Source organism: Lathamus discolor, chromosome 3, assembly GCF_037157495.1.
Source record: "Lathamus discolor isolate bLatDis1 chromosome 3, bLatDis1.hap1, whole genome shotgun sequence".
Taxonomy (NCBI): domain Eukaryota; kingdom Metazoa; phylum Chordata; class Aves; order Psittaciformes; family Psittacidae; genus Lathamus; species Lathamus discolor.
The window spans coordinates 107795187-107819462 of record NC_088886.1 but is presented as its reverse complement, the minus strand read 5'-3'; the positions used below and the strand labels follow the sequence as shown (position 1 = coordinate 107819462).

Sequence of the window (24276 nt, the reverse complement as noted above, 5' to 3'; positions counted from 1 at the left end):
ATTTTCCAATTCAACAGCTATGCCAACTGTTAAAGTGCTGCTGTAAATTAACCTTAGATCACAGCTGTGGATGCTCCCAGGCATGGGTAAGGTAAAAGTGCAAGTGAAAAGACAGTGCCAAGCCTTCCCCTAAGGAAGTACCAGGTATAGGTATTCTATCTCTGAGAAAGGTCTCCTCCACTTCCCAGCTATGGGTAATAATCTGTACTGGAGACCCTTGAGCTTTATTTCCCCCTTCCTCCTCACTGTTTTTAATTTGTAAGGGTCAAGTTCACCTTTCCCAAGCAGACAGGTTTTTTCCTACCAGCTGGTACAGGTTTTTACCAAGCAGTATACTTCAGCTTATGTATACCTGCTCTGAATACTTATAAGATCCCATCTCACTTGTCATCTCATCTGCCTGAATTACCAGCCTCAAAATTTAACAAAGGAAGATAAAGGACAACGTATTTGCAATAGGGAACCTTCAGAACACATGGTTGATGCTCTCTTCCAGTTCATCCAAAATTTTACAGCTTTGGGCACTTCTTTATTTGAAAACAACTATTTGTATGAAACTGAATGAATGTCAAATAAGCACAAAGAAATAAAATACCATATGGCGTATTCAAATTCATGGGGTTGCTATCCCGCTTAATAAATCTTCCTTTACTTATATTTTTTGTAAAAGTATTGTATCCTACAGGGATTTTAATTTTATGTTTCAAAAGGAGGTTAATATATTAGATTTTACTGTATACAGATTAAATGAGGACTTTTGAAAATTCTCAAACTTATCTGCTCAGCTAAATAAATTTTCTGACTTTGCATTTGGGGTAATTGTAATAGTTTTTGATCCCTGGGTAGACGGATGTAATAGTCCTATAAATCCCAGATTTTCAACATCTTCAAAGACTATAAAATGTTTATGAGAGAATATGGTTTTAGAGACATCTGGTGGCTATATAATCCTAAGGAGAGAAATCAACGGTGAAAGTATTAAACATAAATTCTACTTTTTCAACAAAAGTATCCTGTAAAGAGAAAAAGATTAGCTTATTCACTGTCTCTCTGCACACCAAGATAGATAATTTGCCACAAGCAGCGGCCCTGTTTATGGCAACTTGGCAGCTTTGCTCACGTTAGGAGAAAAGAAGAAAAAGATTTGTCAAGATAAATTAATGTATGTTTCTTTCAATAGTGTTAAAACTTATCACAGCTTAGCCAGAGAATGACAGGGGCAAGAGACTGGAGATACTGAATATTTTAAATCCTACTGCTAGACAAAAATCATTATCTCTGCCTGCATCTTGTTAGCTTGTCTTTTACTCTAACTCCTGGTGTGCGTTATTTTTGTTTGGTTTAAAAGTTCACCAACTCTCCAATATACTTTTTACTGAAATGCTTGCCTACAGCTAGGACAGCTCAGAAACAAAATAGCATCCTTAGTTTGTTAGGCTCAAAATAAAAGCACAGGTAATCTAAGTAAAAGGACCACACTTTTTCTGTTCATTAATAACATACATCAATGATTAACAGTGATTTACAAAGATTTATAATTTAAGTCATAGAATCATAGAATCATACAATAGTTAGGTTTGGAAAGGACCTTAAGATCATCTAGTTCCAACCTGCCTGCCATGGGCAGGGACACCTCACAATAAACCATGCCACACAAGGCTTCATCCAACTTGGCCTTGAACACTGCCAGGGGTGGAGCATTCACAACCTCCCTGAGCAACCCATTCAAGTGCCTCATCACCCTTACAGTGAAAGGTTTCTTCCTTATATCCAACGTAAACTTCCCCTGTTTAAGTTTTAATCCGTTACCCCTTATCCTGTCACTACAGTCCTTAATGAAGAGTCCCTCCCCAGCATCCTTACAGGCCCCCTCAGGTACTGGAAGGCTGGTCTGAGGTCTCCATACACCCTTCTCTCTTCAGACTGAACAGCCACAACTTTCTCAGCCTATCTTCTTACAGGAGGTGCTCCAGTCCCCTGATCATCCTCGTGGCCCTCCTCTGGACTTGTTCCAGCAGTTCCATGTCCTTTTTATGTTGAGGACACCAGAACTGCACACAATACTCTAAGTGAGGTCTCATGAGAGCAGAGTAGAGGGGCAGGATCACCTCCTTCGACCTGCTGGTCACGCTCCTTTTGATGCAGCCCAGGATACGGTTGGCTTTCTGGGCTGCGATCGCACACTGAAGCCGGCTCATGTTCATTTTCTCATCAACCAACACCCCCAAGTCCTTCTCCGCAGGGCCACTCTGAATCTCTTCTCTGCCCAATCTGTAGCTGTGCCTGGGATTGCCCCAACCCAGGTGTAGGACCTTGCACTTGGCTTGGTCCTTATTAAGTCCTTATTAAAACTTTGCATATTTGGTGCCACATTTAAACCTTCTCTATATTCCCTCAAATCTTCTACAGGGGCATGAAGCACAGAATTACTCATGTGGAGACATCAAATCAAATTCTGCTCTCAGCTACGCTAACGTAAATCCAAAAGAAAATATCTCCACTTCAGTAAAAAAAAGAAAACACTGCAAATTTGAGTTAAAAAAAAAAAAAATAAATAGGCCTTACCTTCTGTACCTAAGACAACAGAACTACGATTGTAAGAGAACAAGAAATTTCTCACAGGCCCACGCTTATAATATGGATTCAAAGCATTTTATAGCAAAAGAAACAATGAAAATTCACAGCTTCAGCTATCTGGAGGGAGGATTGCTCCTTTTGGTGTTTATGTGGGTAGGGAGGCCCCATGCTCCCATCACTTTGGTGTTTCCAGCCCATTGGCAATTTGCCTGACTACTTTAGAAGCATCTGTTTTATCAGCCCAAGTGTTGCACTCCTCCACTCTGAACTGCTTGCCTGCTTCTAGCAGTGTTGCCACCCTTTTTCACACTCCCTTCCTTTCCCTGGTTGGTGTACATTACAGCAAATTTCTGTAAGAGCTAGAATTGGCCTCACAAAATACATACTTGTTCTCAAAGTCAAAACTTTCTCATGCAGTTTTTGTCGAACAGGAAACAACATTGTCAGATATAACAAACTCCAAAGCAAGACCTTAGAGGACCAAAACACAGAGCAATTGTCATTTTGCTGGCAGCACTCCCTTCTCAAATAACAAATTGTGTCAACTTTTCCTGATAGCAACCCAACAATTCTGCATCAGAAGGCACACTTAGAAACTTATGTCTAATGCTGGTATTCAACACTGCTCACAAACTATATGCACATGCTTATTTTCAGCCAAGGAATGAATCAGCTTAGGAGTTGAAATAAATCAACTTTGTTTTATTTGTACCTATCTGAGCATGAACTAGCAGAAATTCTGATGCTAAACAGGGGTTTCTCATGCATATGTTTCCACCCTGATCGTTCAAAAACTGTTTTCTCTTAAAAGTTTTAATTTTAAATGTAATTTACATGCAATGAGCTGCATTAGTCTTTCATTATGCTTGAGATTATACATGTACATAATTCGAGATATTTAAAGTCAGGGTTGCTGTAGAAACCGTAATTATATTTCTTGTTAAATCATTAAAGTTAACATCATTTATGAAATTACAGAATATTATGCAGGAGTAGGAATAGGACAGTGTAAACCTGCTTTACAGCTAAGCTCTATCCATGCACACATACATAAGGAAATGCAAAACTGAGGTATCTCCAAGGACTCTGAATAATGTAAGGAGCTAGTCCCATCTCAGTCATGATTTGGCCAATTCTGTCTTTATTGCTTTATAGTCACAATATGCTTTTGTTGAAATGTCTTTTGGGGCCAATTCATACACAAGCCCACTTCAAGTTCCAGCAGGACTGGTTTTATTGGCATTGTTTTAGTTAGGGCAGTACCTACAGCCTCCAAAATGGGATACTAATCAGATGGACGGAAAATGTATATTGATATTTCTTCATCTCTCACTCTGATCTCACTCATGCAGGGCTTCCCTTTCCCCACCCAAACATGACATCATCCTCTGGTAAGCTGATGGACGTGTCCCGGAGTTCCTATCTCCCACCAAACAGCAGCCCCTGGCAAGGAGAGAAATGTTTTGACACAGCTTGTTTGGAAGCAGAGCTCATCATTCAGGCATGCGCATCCTTGCGGGATTTTGGGAACCCTTGTATGGGGCAACAGTGCTCCTAAAACAGCTGTGAGCACAGAAATTGCTCTCTTGCAGCCAGACTCTCTCATCATAGTTAATCATTTCATGTTGCTGCACACCTGGGATCAGGGGCATGTGCTGCTCTTGATACACTGCTGAAAGACAATCCCTGTTCATGGATCTGCCTTTGCTTACAGAAGCCCAGGACTACACAACAGAGAACAAATGCCTTTAAAATTGATACTCTATCACCTCTTGAAAAATACAAGTGATTTTCCAAACAGGGAACAGCTGTGGCCTGTTATCTGGATCCTTTTAGCCACATGAAAACTGTCTAAATTAATTATCTCATGTTCCAAACCATAACATTCAAGTACACAGCATCTAAATCATTACTTAAATTATCATTATTTGTCAGGTGAATCCTTTCCACCCTTTCCAGTGACACTCCGCAGTTAATCAAAATGTTGTTAATACAAAACCTGCTGGGAAAATCTTAAAAAATATAGAATTCGTACATTAGAATGTGCTACTAAGTCATCACTATCAAGATGTGAGTTTCCTCTCCTGAAGGCCAAGAATTATTTCAACATAAGCACTGGGTTTATATACTTCATTATACTGTAGTTTTAGTTGTAATTTCTGGACACTTGCAATTGCATTTCCACAAGGAATAAATATTATCTGCATTGGCTGAAAAACAAATGTAAGAAGCTACAGAAGGCAGAAAAAATATCCAGTGAATAGCTGGAGTTAGGATTCCCTCCTTGAGACTCTGTGCAGATAAACAAACCTTTTAAATACAGCCCTTTTAGAGGCCAGCAACTTGGGTAGCAATGTACAGTCCTCTTCAGAAGAGATGAGTAGGAAGACGGATGAAAAGCAGAATACTATTTCTTCCTCCTTCCTGCAGCTGAAGGATAAGGCATGAGGGAACTTGCATTTTATCAGACTCACCAGAACTAATACCAGCTCAGGAGATCATACAGACCTCTCAAGGTGAATCATTTCTCTTTTCTTGCTGCTCTTGTAGCTCATCCTGCAAGACAGCCAGGCCCTTCTACTATTTCCCTCTTTTCCTCTGCCTGAAGTCTTTTTTCCTCTGCCTGAAGTCTTTGCACACACAAACATGGTGGGGTTTGTGACCTATGTTAACCAAGTAGCTCTATCCACCATAATCTTAAAGTAGTATCAGCACTGAATACCGATCCTCTCCTGGTTCTGCTGCTCACCCCCCCCCCCCCCATGTGAAGCCCAGTAACCAGTACTAAGAGTTTTTCATCATTTTCTCCACTGAGTTGTTTGCTTCTTGTTCCGGAATCCAGGATCCAGGGGCAAGAATCAGCTTTTTGCTCTGTGTTTTGACAGCAGTGTGCATGTGGTCTCCACCCAAAGCTCTTAGGGTACTATACAATGCAAGCTACCAACTAGTAATTACAATTACTAGTATGCTAATACTAGCAATTGTAAATGCCAGATACAACAACAATAAGAAACATGGCCTGGTCCCCTCACCTCCCTCTGGAACAGAATTTCACACCTGTTTCTTATAGAGAACTGTTTTGCCACCTCAGCGTGTATAAATTGCCTATTGCCCTGCTTTACTATTACCATCTGATCTTTCAGGAACCAGGACTAGTGAAAAAATAATCAATAAGCCACAAATACATGAAAGTGCTTGCTCCTAGTTGCAACTAACTAATTCTTTATCTGGTTTATATGCTGAGAGAGAGAGAAAGGTTAGAGTCAATACGTGGATTGGCTTTTTGCTGTCTTTAATATCTTTCAACTCCAAGATCTTCATAGCTCCTCAGTCCTTTGTGCAGAGTATTTTTCATGAGACCTGCAGCACCACAGAAGCATCTGTCAGTCTTCTGGGAAACGGCTGAGCATATGTCAGAAGCACCTACTGCTTTTCTGGGATTGTGACTGGAGTCTAGACAGTGAGCTAGTGGGACTTCAGAAAGCAGATACTGAATGGGATGAATTTGTAAATTCAGGAGCAGAAAAACTTGGAATAAAAACCAATGCAGGACAGGACAACTGTGAATAGCAGTGCCAGATCCTATAAGACAGGTGTACACTCTTCTTGTCCAAGGATTACAACACTCAGCCTTAGCGTCCGTCCTAACAAACTTCTAAAATAAGTACATGGTGAACAGGAGATTGCATTTCTCTTCACTCAAAAACCTGCTTCTTGCCCTTGCTTCCTTCTCCCCCTGTTTAAGAACAGAAAAATCACCATCAGGTGACACAAACATCTTCCTGAAAGGCAGGTTATCTTTTGCTGCTTGCTGCCAACATAGGAACTTCAGCCCATTCCTACTGTTCATTACAAAATCTTTAAAGATGATTTACTAGAACGCAGTTATTGAGGTTATCTTAGTACTTGATAGTCTTAGGTGTTTGCACTAGATAAGATTCCACTGAGTCTTTCAGACAGAGTCCCCAAAAATCTGATGTACCATTTTCTTTCTACTGTCACTACTAATTATTTCTGATTGATTAACTTTCTTTACTGAATGACTATTATACTGATTAAATCAGAAGGATTAGCAGAAAGTTAAACTATACCTTTGAGCATAAACTATTACAATTATAAAAAAACTCAGAAGTAACACGCTATATAGGAGCAATTCATTGTCAGCTGTCATTTGGACTTCTGCAGTCTGAGCTAGTTATTTCAAATTGGGAATATATCTGGCAAAGATATTTATGCTGATTTAAGGAATTATTCTAGAGGTTTTAAAATAATCATTTCAAAACTTTAAGCCATGTAAAATGCATCCAAATTTGAAATTTCATTGCAACTCCAAAATTAAAATCAGATTTGTCAAACATTCTACTAACATTCAATCATAAAGATCATAAAGATCATAAAATTTTGATCAAAGGAAGTACTGAAATTTGTGCATCACATTAATGACACTACTAACAGTCTCACTAGGTTTTATTCAGAAGTTACACAGATTAACTTGGAATGTACATCTTAGTTATGTACACGTACAATTTTTCTTAATTAAGAAAAAAAACCAAATAAGAAGCTCATCCAACGGCCACAGGAGTTGCTAAAGAAAAACTGACCAGTTATTTTTTTATCTAAGTTCTTATATGAACTCCAAGACTTGGCCTTATATAAGTAAGGAGCCGATTTGAAATAGGAGACAAACATGAGAGAATGAGTCCCTGAAGATCTGCATGTGGTAATTCATTTTGTAGAGATCCATGTCTTTATTAAAGGTTATGGGGTTTCATATGCTGTTTTATGGCTTTCATCAATACTGCCAGCTAAATTTTCAAAGTTCAAAGTAAAGCACCACAGATTTTCATGCTTATCTATGACCTGGTAAAAACGTACCCAGCTCCCTTTAATATAAAAAACTGCGGTAGATTTCTAGCACTCCCACTTCCTGACAGGGTTGGGATGAAAGGCTCTTTTGCTATTTAATTATGGCGGTTCCTTCCCCCCTACCACCCTCCTCCGAATGTGTGTAAAAAAATTAAAGGGAGGAGATGGGAAATTGTACCTTCTTTTTTTTTTTTTTTCTTTTTTTTTTTTTTTTAATTCTCCTTAAATTGCAGTCCTGACATATGAGGGAGGACTCCTGCCACAAGAGGTAGTAATTTTATCCTGTCACTACATGCCAGTTCTGTGTTCAGCTAAGTTCTGTGCTTCAGAAACACCTCTTCTTGCCCCTTAGCAGGCAAGGCCCTCAGATGTATGTTCCCTGAACAAAAAAGCACAATGCGGACAGGAAGCACATTTGAAAGCCTATTAGTTGAACACTACCCCCCTTTAATCATGGCTCTGCTGTAGACTTGCTTATTAATGCTGCTTTGGTAAAGACAAAAATTGACCTAAAATATTCAGCAAATGATAAAATTAATCTTTTAAATATTTTTATCATTGTTACATGTTTTATTTCTATTTGTACCTAGGTGTCCTGATTTTACTTTCATTGATGCTGCTCCTTTGGCTCCTTACGTTCTTGTGGTTTGTAAGAAAAATATATGGGGGAAATGACAATAAATTAATTTTACAAATGTAATGCACAGAGGGGAGGCCTACAAAGCTGTCTTTTCTCATGTGTCAATGCTGCTTATGGCATCTGAATTTAAGTGTTCATTACTGGATGACTTATCTCAAAAAGTAAAGTATGTAATTTACATAATTTCTTCTTATCTTTTGAAAATTTAGTGACTTTGCCTAATCTATCATGCAATATTTTATAACCCTAAAAGAGAGGAGAAAGGATCATTTAACCATGTATTTCAGTAACAGCTTTTCGTGGCTTCCCAATGGAGGAAGTGGCCCCAAACCAGATCATCCCAGTATTATCTGAATAAAAGTAATTATATCTCTTGATCAACAGCTTTACCAGACACAGGGTGCAGATTCCTACATTCATCATTCCTTACGCCTGTGCTTTAAATATCAGAGGTCCTTATCTGGTTTAGGTAGGTCTGCAGGGAACTGACCCCTCAACAACAGCACTCTTGAGATTTACTTAAAAGCCTCAGCAAGGCAGATAATCTGCAATCCAAACAAACCCTAACCACAGAAAAAAAAAAAAAAAAAAAGAGAGAGAAGAAGAAAAAAGCAACATAAATCTCAGAGAGATTAAATCTGTTTCTGAATTGGTTCAGACCAAAAGTCTTTTTCCCCATCTAGCAATTTTTCACCACCATGTTGTAAACCCAGTCAGTGCTCACAGACAGGATAAGACACATCAGCCTCCCCACAAAACACTGGACTTGGTAATATGGCAGAGGCAAACCAGGAAGTCTGTAAAATGACCATTACTGTTACCATTTCTCTTCCCACCACTGCACTTTCCCGTGCCCTTTTTCTCCTCATATTGGTCAAGTGACCATAGTCTGTTAGAGCTTGCTGGTGCAGAACAATTTTGCCTACAGCAAACAACCTTAGTTTGCCTTTGTAGACTTCATTCCATCCAACTACAGCCATCACATAATTAAGTCCTAGTCTAAGCTACTCATCCAGTTCTTTTTATAGTCTAAGAGAGAGGTAAACCTCAATTAATGTGGGTGATTCACACTATCTTACACAGCGCACTTACAGTGGGATAGACTCCCTCTGGAGACATTTCTTTCTCCCCAAACAGTAACACTTCTCGACTTCCAACATGGTAATTAGGGCCATAAAAACACTTGAGAGAGAATAAGACATATGCTACAGGCTGTAGTGCAATAAGCAAATCAGGAAGGGAATGAAAATCAAATTCTTTTCACTTACATGTAACTACGCAAAGCAATTTTGTAAAAAATCACTACAAATGGCCCATTCTGATTATGCTCTTGCAGGTGCCCTCAGCATTTAGTTGAAAAAATTTACCTGAATTACCATTTGTAATCTACTTTATAATCCTGCTTCACTTTCTCACCCTTGCACATCGCCTCCAAATGTAGCTTTCTGAATGTAAGTAAGCCCAGCCTAGTGAGGTAGGAGTAGCTTTGGCATAAGCCCTTTTCCTTCTGGACTCTTGACGACACATTAGTGGCCTAAGACTTTGTAAAGCTAGTCTAAGTGGGGTTATGCGGTCTTGGTAGAGTCAAATTCATGGAGTGCATATTAGACAAAGCAAACTTTCCTCAGCAATATCCCACCACTTGAACTACTCCCTAAGCACTCCTGCTCCCAAACACACATTGTACAGAGCATGGGCAGCTCTTTGCTGTTCCTCTCACTTCCTCCCCAGCTGTGTACACTGGGTGTATATGACAGCAAGATACACCCCACACACCCAAGGTGCTGGAATTAGTCCAAGATACACCCACCCAGGCTCACTTCCAGTTTTATCCTCCAAAATGTGGAGTCAAGGAACTGACAATGCACTTAGGCATCTCTTTTATTCTCAGTTTGCGAATATCAAACTGTATTAAATCATCTGGCAGAACATGTAAATTTTTTCATACATTAATAATTTCAGTCCTGGTACTGACACAGAGCATGCCTGAAAGGTGTGATGCTCTGTTATTACCTCCTGTTTTGTCAGCAAATTTCAGGTTATTATGTAGTTACTTTTAATTTCAGTTTTTAAATTTTCCTATCAGGACTTTAACAAGAAACATTAACATGATAGAAGGTCATATGACTCTCTTGTTAAAAATGTGTGAATACATTGGCCATACAGAAGAATTCTCCTGCTCTTGCCTACATTGAGCTTTTAGAGCCCTCTTGTTCCCCTTTTAGTTAGTGATTTGTTTCAGAGGAAAACTGACCTTTAACCTGCCAGAAGACTGATGCTTGATTCTCCTTTCAGTTCTTTAAAGATGTTCTCATATTGACTTTATTTCATAAAGTTTATCTTCATCCTCCTTTCTTCATTTTAAGATAGATTTTGAAGAGGAAGGTGTAGGCAAGGAAAAGTTGCAGTCGTTGTTATCTGTAGGTATTAAGATAGCAAAATTCATCCCATTAGCAATAAGACTGAGAAGCTAGTGTACCTTTTGTTTGTCAGACACACCCCCCCCAAAAAAAAAACCAAAGCAACTAATACTAGAGATATTAAAAAAAAAAAAAAACTCACAACAGACTGATCTCATACATGAAGACCTAATAACTATCAAGTTAAAAAAATATTTTAATAGAAGGTTTAATTTTCCAGCGTTAAGCTCAAGTATTTTTTCTACCAAAAATGCATGTGCAGTACCACTTTACAACAAAGGGGAGAAGTGCAAACAACTTTGTAATATTGCAAAACGCATACATTTTTCCTCTAGTTCACCCTCTGCAAGGCAGTCTAAGGCCTGGATGTGATCAAAACACAGTACAGTTGCATTAGCTATTTCTGTGCATTATCCATTTCTGTGCACAAAAACATAGACTAACATCAGTGTGCCAGAAACAGTTAACCTGCAGAAGTCTCACTGCCTCTGTTTTCTCTTTTTCTGGGAGCACCTCTGTGTTTTGCAGCATGCCACAAGCTGTGCCACCCTTGCATTCACTCCCTGCTTCCCCAGTGAATGGGATTTTGGATAAGACTGGCACTTCTCTAATTAATTTTTGGGTTGGTTCCCCATTCCGCCATCCAGGTACAATTAAATACTGCACCTTTTCAGATGTTATGTTATGAAGTCTTTTGTAGAAATACCCATGAAGTGGAGATCAGCTCATTGCTGAAAGCCTTGAATCTCATCTGTTTACTTTTTACTGCTTCCAGCTTTTCTCACAGTGATAATATCCCTCTTTCTGACAATACTTTGATTTGTACTCTGCACTAAAGCAAAAGCATTAGCTTTCAGGCAGAATAGTCTATTCATCTTCTGCTGCACCAATGTCTCCTGCTCCTCTGAAGAATTCCTCCAAGCTAATGGGGCTCCCATCATCTCTTCTGTCCAAACTGCTGTCTTTGTGTTTTTACTAATACCCATTATTATATTGGCAGAATGGCAGGGGCCTTTTTTAATCCATTTACCTTTGGAATTATCTTCTAGGTTTCGACAACTTTTGAGCTTTACCTACCATCCTACCTAATGGCTCTTCCTGGGGTATTTTGGATTTGCTGCCACCTTCACAAATTCAAACCACTACCCACCATCAGCTTCATTGCTGTGTACCTATACCTTGGTAGACTCTCATTGGTCTGCTGAAGGTTAACTTTTTGATCCCCCATAGTCCTTCTCTGAGCATCTCACAGCCTTTTATCAAATACTTAGTTCTCCTTATATTGCAAGACTGTGTTTCCAGTCTTACATGAGTTGCAAAGGCTGCCGATTTTCCCTTTTCATATTTATCACATAAAAGCATTTCTCTGTTTTTTAATTCTTATTTAGACTGTAGCTCCCCTCAAATGTCTGTACGGTACTTTCATAATTATTGTCTCTGAGTTAACAGAAAACAGTAAAAAAAAAGAAAAACCAAAATATCAACAACTGTAAGATGTGAGATTACTTCCAACCATCTCCCTTCTTGCTAGCACACAGCACTAACAGACACACAGCACTTACAGACAGAAGATGAAGCACAGTTTCCAGAGGGATTCAGAACTGGTGGTGCTTTTAACTGCCCTGTTCTTCCAGCTTCCAGAATGTTTTATTCTTTGCTCTGAATTGAAGACAAACAGACTATTGGGTATAGTTTTTTTTTCATTCAGCAACTACTTGATCAGCACTGCTTAGGGGCTGCCTTACAGCAACTTCCACCTGCAAGAGTCCTTTACAAGTCCAGCTCCACCAGACTGCTTTGGGGCTGCCTCACAGCAGCTTCCACCTGCAAGAGTCCTTTGCAAGTCCAGCTCCACCAGTAACAAGTCATCCATTGGCATCCCCTCAAAAATGTTTTGATAGCTTGGCTACCATTAAGATGCTTATAATAAAGGCTTAATGACAGTTTGTGCATTTTACAATGGTTTTAGAATACTAGAGATAAAAGAGATTGTCATGATTTTTATGCCAATATTATCGTACGTCATATTTAGCTGAAGCTGACAGCAAGGGGCATTTGCCCCATTTTAGCCATGATAATAGTTACAAGGTTCAAACCAAAACTGAAATGAGTGAAAAATAAATTTTAAGCCTGTTCTGGGTTCAGCAGTAGCAGTCTTTTTCTCCTTCTTAGTAGCTGGTGCAGCGCTGTGTTTCGACCTTCAGCCTGGGAACAGTGCTGATAACACCGATGTTTTTGGTTACTTCTCAAATGTTTAGTCTGACCAAGGACTTTCTGAGTCTCATGCTCTGCCAGAGAGGAGGGGAAGCTGGGAGGAAGCAGAGACAGGACACCTGACCCAAACTAGCCAAAGAGGTATTCCATACCACAGCACGTCATGCCCAGGATGTAAACTGAGAGTTACACGGAAGGGCTGGTTCACTGCTTGATCAGGCTGAGTATTGGCAGGTGGTATTGTATTCTCTTCCCCTGTTATTTCCCTTATCATTATTATTACTGGTAGTAGCAGTAGTGTTTTGTGTTATACCTTAGTTACTGGACTGTTCTTATCTCAACCTGTGGGGGTTACATTCTTTTGATTCTCCTCCCCATCCGTCTGGGAGCAGGGGGAAGAAAGGGTGGGGTGAGGGGAGTGGACTGCATGGCTGACTTGCTGACAGGGTTTAAACGACAACACTGTCTCACATGATTCACCTTGGATGGGAACTGTTGTGTAAGACAGAAGGAAGGAATACTGCACAGCTTTCAGGTCTAGCTGCCCCTGTGTCTGTCTGGGGGCAGGTTTGGTCCTGTGAGCTGAAAATAAAAAGTTCTCTGATGCCTGTCTAAAAGCCAAGACATGCATAAATGGTATGACGTAAATGAAACGTTGCAGACACCACAGCCAGATCGTGCCAGTACTGACCCTTCTCTAGGTAGCTGTGATGAAGGCTTCAGAGTCTAGCTCCAAAAGCTGCAAAGCCCTCACCTGGGAGCAAGTGACACTTTCCTAGTAACATTGGCATTTTGCGTCTGCTGGCAACTGCGCAGTTTTATAATGCAGCTGCGTGGGCTGCAGCAGCTCTGAAGATTAAAAAAAAAAAAAGACACCTTTCAGACCCTGGTACCTTTCTTACAAGCTCTTACAATTCAAGTCAAAATACACTAAAAGAGAATGTAAATCAAAAAGCATTACTGGAAAAGTTATACTGAGATGCTGACCTATAGGTACTTAACATTTTGTGATTGTAATAGTCATGAATAAGACCTGATGAACAGGACTATACCCTTTATTATAAACAGAAGTAGCATACATTACTGAATATATATGGCTGATGATTCCTGTGCACAAAGCCCAGGAAATTCTGAACTATGATTTCTAGAACAAACCTATTTCATCCCTCTTGTATTCTGAATTGCTGAATTACACGGTATTCACCCTCGCGCTTTAATATTTCTGCAATGTTACTGTTACAGTAATGCGGAACATTTTATCCACCTTCAGACAAATCTTGGTCTCAGATAGACAAGCATAAATCTGAACTAATGCAATTGTTCTTGTGTTTTCTCAGGAGTTATACTAATTTAGCTAACAATTGTCTCCAGACAATTGAACTAAATTGCTTTACAAGGCAATTTTTTAATGTGAATATTCTTTAAATTAATATAAACATGTCTTTCAGTTATGTTTTACATAAGATCCATTTCAAACGCATTAATTCAATTACCTTGTTTTATAGATACTGAACATTCAAGTATGCTTTTATCAGTGCCAGAAAACCAGTGGCAAGTTGCTACTGGCAAAACTCATAGCAAGACTGAACTCTAAATGTGCACATTTACATTTGTAAATGATGAAAATGTAATTACTAAAATTTCACAGACTTGAACAAAATTATGTTCCATACAGGAGACTTTTTTTTTTAATGCACATTTGTTTCTGCCTGCAACCTGCTGATTCTTGCTCATTTCAAAATCAGCATTGGTTACTGATTGGTTCCAATAAGAACAAAACTCACCCTATGTTCCCTGTTGGTAGAAGAGAGTTGAAAGAAATGCAGCATTTATGTCTTGATATAACTTCGTTACCTAAAAAAAAAAAACAAAAACAAGAACAAAAAAATCACTTTTCAAACACACCAAAGTGTGCCAGTTCTCACTGAAAACCTAATCTGTGTTGGAAGTTCACTGACCAAGAGACATTTTTCAAATCTTCAGTCACACACTGGGACCAGCTAAAAAGAAAGTAGAAATGCTGCTTCTTAGTTCATTATGCAGCTTAATCCCATCCTCCTACACACTGATAAGTACGAAGAATAAACATTCATTTAGTTTAAATCCACCATACAGTGGCAAAAAGTTCTTTGGATCACTAATGTGCTTAAAGTACATCTGCACTTGAAGCGTATGTGTGAGTGGTACAGGGCTATCTGCAGCATGAAAAATCAACCATCTCTAGCATCACAAAGCATACATGCTTGGAGCAGGTTATGCTTTTATCCCTCAGCATGATCTTTCACAGAGGGACCCCAGCAGTGCTTATGGAGGGGAAGAGCTTGGTGGCAAAATGAGATTTCTCTATCTCCTCAAGTAAGGTTTTCCTCCCACTGTTCCCCAAAGGTACAATTCAGACTATCACAGTTCACAGGAGATGCTCCACTAATTTCATGAGGTTTAGACCCTGGTCATATCGCAGCCACCCACATCAATGATTTAATCACTCATCTCCTTTTATACATATTTGGGAATTGCAATAACAAATTAAGTAACTCTAGATGTGACAGAGACAAACCGAGAGACTGAAATACCAGAAGGCAGTGGTACGTTTCCATCCTTTCATCAGTGAGCACTAAGGCATGAATAAAAGCTGCCACACCTCCCAGGAGAGGAGAGAGCATCCAGCCTTCAGCTCCAGCCAATAAACATTCAACTACAGCATTTGTCCTGTGATTACAAATCAAATATGTTTCCAAATCAAATCTGTTTCCACCTGGCTGTCAAAGCTGAAGCAGCACTTAATCAAAATATCACTGACTATTTTTCAATGCATTGTTCTTTAAACATAGAATCATAGAATCACAGAATAGTTAGGGTTGGAAAGGACCTTAAGATCATCTAGTTCCGACCCCCCTGCCATGGGCAGGGACACCTCACACTAAACCATGTCACCCAAGGCTTCATCCAACCTGGCCTTGAACACTGCCAGGGATGGAGCATTCACAACTTTCCTGGGCAACCCATTCCAGTGCCTCCCTACCCTTACAATAGAGAACTTCCTCCTTATATCCAATCTAAACTTCCCCTGTTTAAGTTTTAACCCATTACCCCTTGTCCTGTCACTACAGTCCCTGATGAAAAGTCCCTGCCCAGTATCCTTATAGACCCCCTTCAGGTACTGAAAGGCTGCTCTGAGGTCTCCACACACCCTTCTCCAGGCTGAACAGCCACAACTTCCTCAGCCTGTCTTCATACGGGAGGTGCTCCAGTCCCCTGATCATCCTCGTGGCCCTCCTCTGGACTTGTTCCAACAGTTCCATGTCCTTTTTATGTTCAGGACACCAGAACTGCACACAATACTCCAAGTGAGGTCTCATGAGAGCAGAGTAAAGGAGCAAGATCACCTCCTTCGATCTGCTGGTCACGCTCCTTTTGATGCAGCCCAGGATACAGTTGGCTTTCTGGGCTGTGAGCACACACTGAAGCCGGCTCATGTTCATTTTCTCATCAACCAACACCCCCAAGTCCTTCTCCGCAGGGCTGCTCTGAATCTCTTCTCTGCCCAACCTGTAGCTGTGCCTGGGATTGCTCCGACCCAGGTGTAGGACCTTGCGCTTGTCATGGTTAAACTTCATAAGGTTGGCATCAGCCCACCTCACAAGTGTCTCAAGATCTCTCTGTATGGCATCCCTTCCCTTCAGCGTATCAACCAGACCACACAGCTTGGTGTCATCGGCAAACTTGCTGAGGGTGCACTCAATCCCACTGTCCATGACAGCGATGAAGATGTTGAACAAGACCGGTCCCAACACTGACCCCTGAGGGACACCACTTGTTACTGGTCCCCAGCCAGACATTGAGCCATTGACCACAACTCTTAGTGTGTGGCCATCCAGCCAGTTCTTTATCCACTGAGTGGTTCATCCATCAAATTGATGTCTCTCCAATTTAGAGACAAGGATGTCATGTGGGACAGTGTTGAACGCTTTGCACAAGTCCAGGTAGATGACATCAACTGCTGTACCCCTGTCCATCAGTTCCATAGCCCCATCATAGAAGGCCACCAAATTGGTCAGGCAGGATTTCCCCTTAGTGAAGCCATGCTGGCTGTCACCAAGCACCTTGTTGTTTTTCATGTGCCTTAGCATGCCATCCAGGAGAATGTGCTCCAAGATTTTGCCAGGCACAGAGGTGAGACTGACTGGTCTGTAATTCCCTGGGTCTTCCATTTTCCCCTTTTTGAAAATGGGGGTTATATTTCCCTTTTTCCAGTCATCTGGAACTTCTCCTGACTGCCATGATTTTTCAAATATGATGGCCAGTGGCTTAGCAACTTCATTCGCCAGCTCCTTCAGGACCCGTGGATGGATTCCACCAGGTCCCATGGACTTGTGCACGTTCAGATTTTTAAATTGGTCTCAAACCAGATACTCCCCTACAGTGGGCCCAAGGTCTTCATTCTCACAAACATGACCTATGCTTTCCTTTTATATAAGAACAGTGTGGCTGTTAAAGTAGGAGAACATGGAGTCTTCCATGTTATATAATTTAAAAAGAACTGGCATTATATCTTCAAACAAAGCAGTACAAACATTTGACTAGGTTTAGTGTCTTACGAAAAGTTGGTAAAAAAAGGCTGATTGTTACACAGCATGCAGCCAATGACCTTGAATAGCAAATGTATTTACATATGAACTACCAGAAAAATCAATAACCATTTTTTCTGAAGGTGAAATTCTTTCCTAATGCCTGCATTCAATATTAAATTTTCCTTTCTACACAAACATCCTGTTACTGAGAAGGAAGGAAGAAGAAATGATCTAAAAACACAAGATCAAATCATTCATCCAGCCAGCCTGTAACCAAAGCTTTGGCACAGTCCCATGAGTTAATTCTCTGAATGGGAAACACATGCTCATATTTGCTCCTGGTGAACCTGGTCAATTTTGCAGCGCTAAAAATATCTCTGGACTGCAGCACTGAAGAAAGTGATTCTCTGACCACTCAGATTATTCCCTATCTTTCCTCCTGAGCTGTATATGTGCAAAAAAAAAAAATACCTGATGTAAACCAAATTGAGCGATGTTTCCTACTGGACAAGTATTTCCTTCTGGGTTTTGTGCAATAACAGATATGAAGTTCATTTTTCATGTAACTGCTGCAAAATATTATTCCAATGCCTAATATTGCTCTTTTGTTCAAGCAAACGTCATGCTGATGTGAAGGATTTTATTCGTGTTTGTATAAGAACAAAGGTCTTTTTTTATTTACTCTGTAAAGCAATGAACAGTGAACATTAAAATACTACAGGGGTTTGGATATTTCAAATCCCAAACAGCTCCAGTTAAATGGATGTGTATTTTTCATCTGCATAATGAATGTTTCTAAATATACTCAGAGAAAAGGAAAATTATTTACCTGTTTAATATTTAATATTTTGCAGCCATATATGTGGAAACAATTTACCACAGGTATATTTCTGGTCAAAGAAAACAACTCCATTACAAGGCAGAAACACAGCTTTGATTGCAAAACCTCCAATCACCCCTGGTTTTGCATCCTGAATGCCAAATAAAAAAGTTCACCCCAGAAACTCGAGATGAACTGTACATAAACCAGCAAGTAATCAAATGGAAAATATTGTTTAAAACTTTGCGTAATGGCTCATGCCCACATGTATTTAGATGCTGAAATACTCAAAAATTATATCATTTGGAACTTCTGCCTTCATCTCAAGTGTTATTCAAAGGCTGATCATTTCAAAATGCCAATGATTGTGATTTTTCACATCTCCCTTAAAAGCCAATCACCTTTTTCTTTCAAGTACCCAACACATATGGCACTTAGTGCTATTTCCTGCACTCTAAGCTAACATTGACACAGCCTGGCAAACAAGATGAGAAAACTGTTCCTGCAGGTGGGACCTACAGGAGCCCCTCAGGAGACTGCTGTCTGCAGGTAGCAGCAGAAGGAAGACAGGCATGGCAGCCCCCAGCCTATCATCAGAGTGCCTATTTAGGCAACTGAAACGTGTTCTTCACATCACAAATGTCTAAGGGAAGGAAATTAATGTTTGAACTATGTTATGCCAAGTATATAATACATTATTATATTCTCATGTAGGTAAATTTTAGTAGAGAAATTCAGCCATCTTCCATCTAATATTAAAAGTGAATCCAGATTATTTGATGTTTTTTCCATACCAAAAGTTACTGTTGAATAAATGGCAAAAGCCAATATCACTACAGAGATAATCCATACACTGTAAAGGGTTGACTCCCCACGTCTTTATTCTGTATATCACCTGGAAAAGACTTTTCTCACAAACCTCAAAGAATCTTTATCTAATCCTTTGTTTTTCTTTTTGCTTAATTTTTTACAATTGCTTTCTTGAAAACATAGTAAGTAACACATGATTTCCCACAGGGAATTAAATCCTAGAACTCTATGGCTCAAGTTAAGACCTTGCGGTTTATCATTTGAGCAATAGATATAAATCTTCAAATCCTACACACAAAGTAGTAATTATGTGAAGCTTTTTATGTGCCTTCTAAATGTAAATGATAAAGTACAAACCTATTACAAATTAAGCCTATGAAAGTGGGCATATTTGTGTTGATATCATTTATTTAGGCCGCTGCCCTTGTACAGTTCTAATCATTATGTGCCCATTTCACAGGGTGTATTAGAAAGGACAAATAGTTCCCTGAAGAGAATGGTCAGGACCACCCACCAATCTTGGTGGCCAGCAAATCATAAGAGGTAGCTGCATGCGCTGCTCAGCCATGGCAAGCCCGAGCTCCTCAGGCACTTCTCCTCCACATCTTGCAGGCACTGCCAAAGTCTCTACCCAGCCAGTGTACATAGCCATCTACCACCATGCAGCTCTCCCTTCCTACACACTTCGAGAATATTCCTCCTGAAGAAGGGACCTCATTCTGAGACTCCTTCTTCCCTGGGCTCTGGGGTTATTTTCTTTATTTTTCAATGTTTTGTTTTTTCTAAGATTCTGCACACTTAAACATGCACAGCACATTACACTCAATTTATCTATTCCTGCATTACAAATTTTTAAATGGGCCCTGTTCATCCTTTCAGTTTCCTTAATAAATCATTTTGGTTGCATGCAGATGCCTGCCAAAATAAGGAAGATTCATGAGACTGAGTTACAAGCATTTATTAATTAAAGGGATCAAGGTGTCACAAGCACAAAACATCTATTCCAAATAGAGTGCTGGCAAACTGTCACTGTGGAGCACCACTACAGCAATGCAATAGACAGAAGAAAAGCAGCATACGTAACATTCCTGCTCTACAAGCCTCCATTATAGAATTAAATTTCCAGTCTTTGCCCTTGAGGATCTGGGAAATGCTGCCAGGTGGGGGAACACAAACTGTACATTATTTCTTTTTCTCCCTGATCCAGTCCAGCTACATCCATACTACTTTCAGATTATTTGTACTGGACCTTGAACCCAGCACTACCTTGGAAATATTGGACTACCACAGAAGATATTCCTATAGAGAAATACCCCCCATGTGCCTTGCAGAAAGCAACACACATGCATCTCTGCTGGCATTGTGGTACTTGTACCATCTTATACAAGTACCATCTTGTCATCAGCCTGGATGCCAGCCCTGTTATGCAAATAGTAAGCACATTAATTTAACCAATTGCTAGGCCTCTGATGCGAGTGCACTATTTCATGATTTGCATGGGTGAAAGAAGAAGTGAGTTTCCACCATAACACCAGGCGTTAATAACCCATAAATAAGCTGTCATGTTAAGAGGAGAAACAGCTTGTTGGGTGGATACATTTCATCTCCCCTGTAAGGAATGGACAGAGTAGAAGGGCACACTGTCTTCACTACCTGTGCTAGCAGACTGAATCTGTATCCAAGTAGACAGGGAAGACTTCCCAAGGCATACCAAATTCACAGAGGACAGCCCCTCTGTGACCTGCTAATATCCATGGATTCACTGCTAGGCACAGACACAGCTAAAACAGTCACTGGTGAACACTGTCCTGCAGGCACAAAAGCCAAGAAACACCCCCACTCCCCCACCACTGCAGACCTGCTCCTAAAGGTGAAATATTCCCCAAGCTCCTTCCCACCCCCAGAGCCACCAGTCTGTTTGGAAATTTCTTTTAAGTGGTGACAAAAAATGTGTTCTGATCTAAACCTTTTACTCTCATGTATTCAATAGAACTTTAATCCTATTTGCGTTTGTATTTTACCTTTATGCCTGCTTAATTCACTTTGCTTCTCTAGCACACAGAAGCCAGTTAGACATGGAAATGCATTTAATGAACCAATTCTCCAGTATCTGCCTCTTCTTTTCTATCAGCTTTGCTGTATCCAGAAAATGCCATGTAGCAGATGTCATGGCTGGGGACTTTAAATAGTCAATATAGCTGAATTTCCTCTATCGCACTTCCCGCTGCAACCTCTGATGCTTCTAAACCTTTCTGCCCTGGATGACAAACTACTGACACAGGTGCAAGGTGGGACACAGACACCTAAGTGGAGATAATCAGCAGCTCAAAGGCGGCATTTTGTTTGCTCCATTTCAGCCTTCCACCACACCTTGTTTGGACTGGCTCATTAAAAAGCCATAAAGGTTGCTCAGTCATGCTCAGGCTACAAATTTCCACAGTCATATTGTTTCTAAATATTTAAATAACAGTCTTGCAGTGACAGCTGCATGGTTTCCAAGGTGCTTAGCTCCACAATAATGGATTGCTGCCAGGCAGCCAATTCCTGAATCTGAATTTTAGCTACAAAACTACCTACAGGACAAGAAACGTCTGAACAGGTGCTTACATCATGCGCATTAATGGAATGGAGGTTCCATTCCACCACAGTCAAGACCTGCCAAGATAATAGAGAAGCATTTCATACATTTACAAGTCAAAAACAAGTTAAATTCTTATGAGCAATTTTGAATCTGACCTGTGGCTGCCACCGTTCCTGCGCCTATGCTTCAACAAATTCTTGCTCTGCACACCTGTTCACAACCATTTCTCCTTGTATCTGGACTCCTATACAAACCGCAAGTCTCTGCTTGCCCCTGCACCATATAACAAAGATATGAAAGAAAACAGCTAAGTCTGCATCAGTATTAGATTTAAGCGGTTACTGCCAATTCTCACAGAAATAATATCAACCACTAAACCACAAACTCAGCACAAGTCCTAATCCACAACAATAAACATGAGCTGAGCCGTTTCCAATGATTTCTATAACAAGCCTTGGCAAACTTGGCTCATTTTACCCAAAATGGGTATTGCATTCTTTTTTAGGTGCAAATTCTGTCAGACAGCTGGAGAGCACAAACCTGTGCATGCTGTGCCTCTGCAGCCAGACAGCGACACGCAATACAGCCTCTCGCCACTGCCCCTCCATCATCCCCACACAACTGGAACCATTTTCCTCTGCCACTATCAAGGCTAATTGTTCTATAACAAGTAATATGAGTGCGCAAATGCTGTTGGCATTTCATGATCTGGGATGCAATAATGCAGCATAGCCAGGCTCAGCACTGCTTTTTTCAAGGCAAGAATTGGTGGGTTTTATGTCCTACGGCTCTTAAAGCTCCTAATCTATCATCAAATTTATTTATCTATTTGCCTATTTATTTAGCAGAATCTCCTTATGCAGAAACCCTGCTATTTTAATATATGATTGAGATGTCCAACCCTTCTAATAAGCAGTGATAAATAATCCCAATTAGATACTTAATGTGAGGGTATCTGCCCTTCACCTGCAATTGCCCTTGTCCACTCATAAAGGGAGAGGTTTTAGTCTCACCTATATATTTACTAATAATTTTCCCTCCTGTGTTAACATTTCCAGTGCTATTTGACATTTCATTCTCAGGATTTTTCTCTTCCAATTATTTTTTATTGGCTCTGATTTTGTGTCTCTTATTAGAGACGCAGAGGGCCATCTGCCAGAAATTCAACCCTTATTGCAGAAGCCTCATGTCAGTTCTGGTGTGCCATCCATAAGACACACTTGCAATTAAAAATTAAAATTAAATTGAGAAAACACTCAAACCCTAACCTGTTCTTCTCTCCCTCCCCACCCCCTCATTACCCTGCTTTCCTACCTGTTGTGTGTGTTTTGGTGTTTGTTGTTTTGCAGTCTGGGGGGTCAGGTTTTGTTTTGTTTTTTATTTACAGACTGAGCGGTATGTTGGAGTTCAGGTAGGACCAATCCTGAGTTATAAAATAAAATAAAATAAAATAAAATAGAAAAGAAGGTTCGTCTAACATTAGAAAGCCGTGTTGCCCCAGAAGTGTGACACCATGAAACACTACCGCAATGCAGATTTAGGAACTCCAAAGGACCAGAGATATTCCTATCAAGTTTTGAACACCTCTGGTTTTATTCCCATTCTCTCTTCCCTATAGGAAAATTGTGGCTGGATTTTAATTGCCCAAATTTTAAAACTGTGAATAGTTTTCCAGTATTTTGCTCATCCACCATTTAGTGGGTAAATATTCCCACACATACTTTGCAGGTTTTTCTTTTTTTACCTGTTTTCCTTTTTTTGGCAGCATGATTGCAGCAGAATTGTTTTCCTTTATCACTAATGCTTTAAAAACTAAACTGTTTTGTTGCTCATTTCTGTCAGTATTGCTTCAATTCCTGACGGCAAAGCTACTGCACTGCACCGAAGCACCACTGTATTCCTCACAACCAGAGCACCAGCTGTAGCCATCCAATCTGCCTATTGCAGAGTAATTAGTCAGACCATGAAAGGCCTGACCCAGCTGTTGAAGACACTCTGCCCCGCAGAGGTGAGCAGCTTTGGGAGGAACCCCAAGACATGACAGAGCAGCAGTGATGCCAAGATCACACACATGGGCATAACCTGGGGCAACTCAACTTTTCTCTAGTTCTCATAAAACTTCTGAAGTTTCCTCTTAAAATATTGCATCCATTAGCCCTCTGACATCAGAATAAATGTTCGCATTACAGCCTGCGTGTACACTATCTTTAAGGCCATCGGGCTTTTTTATATTCCCCATTAGAGGTCACTTTTATCTAACACAGCCTTTAATTGAGCCATGCATTTACCTTCTGTTGAGTGCTTTGTGTTAGCTAAAGTCATTACTTTTATTCAAACCGAGAACCACCAGAATTTCCCCATTATTTGCTCTCAAATACCCTTCATCCATCTCCACATTTTGCTCATCTGCTCTCAGTCCTCTGACTTGTTATTTTAATGGTCACACAGTTGCTTCCTATAATTGAGCAGTGACCTGTTAACTTCCAAGACTATTTTTATTCTTCACTACCTCAGGTTAATTTCAGCCTCTTTTGCAGCTAGTGAAACTGTGTTGGTTGTATCAAGCAAAGCAGCAGGCTCTTTTCCTCTTTCTGGGACTGTATACCAGCTCTTTTATCTTCATCATTTGGTTTCTTCCCTCTTTCTAGCACTATCTGTTTGGTGTTAGCACAGTGCTAAATCTCACTTCTTTTGCTATCATATGATTGCAGCTGGGTGCTGTCATTTCCCTACTTGGTAAATGCTTACTGTTCCTCGTAAACTTTAACACCTTGCTA

At 40.2% G+C, this 24276-nt stretch overlaps 1 long non-coding RNA gene across 1 annotated transcript in view; it reads right to left on the bottom strand.

Annotated features, from left to right (window-relative positions):
* Positions 1–24276, bottom strand: part of LOC136010237 (uncharacterized) — a 180358-nt gene that overhangs the window by 27449 nt on the left and 128633 nt on the right. The window contains exons 4-6 of the long non-coding RNA XR_010610801.1: positions 14502–14571; positions 12066–12162; positions 10338–10501 (exon numbers count right to left, since the gene is read on the bottom strand). This is a non-coding gene — a long non-coding RNA (uncharacterized LOC136010237). The remainder of the gene's footprint in view (positions 1–10337; positions 10502–12065; positions 12163–14501; positions 14572–24276) is intronic.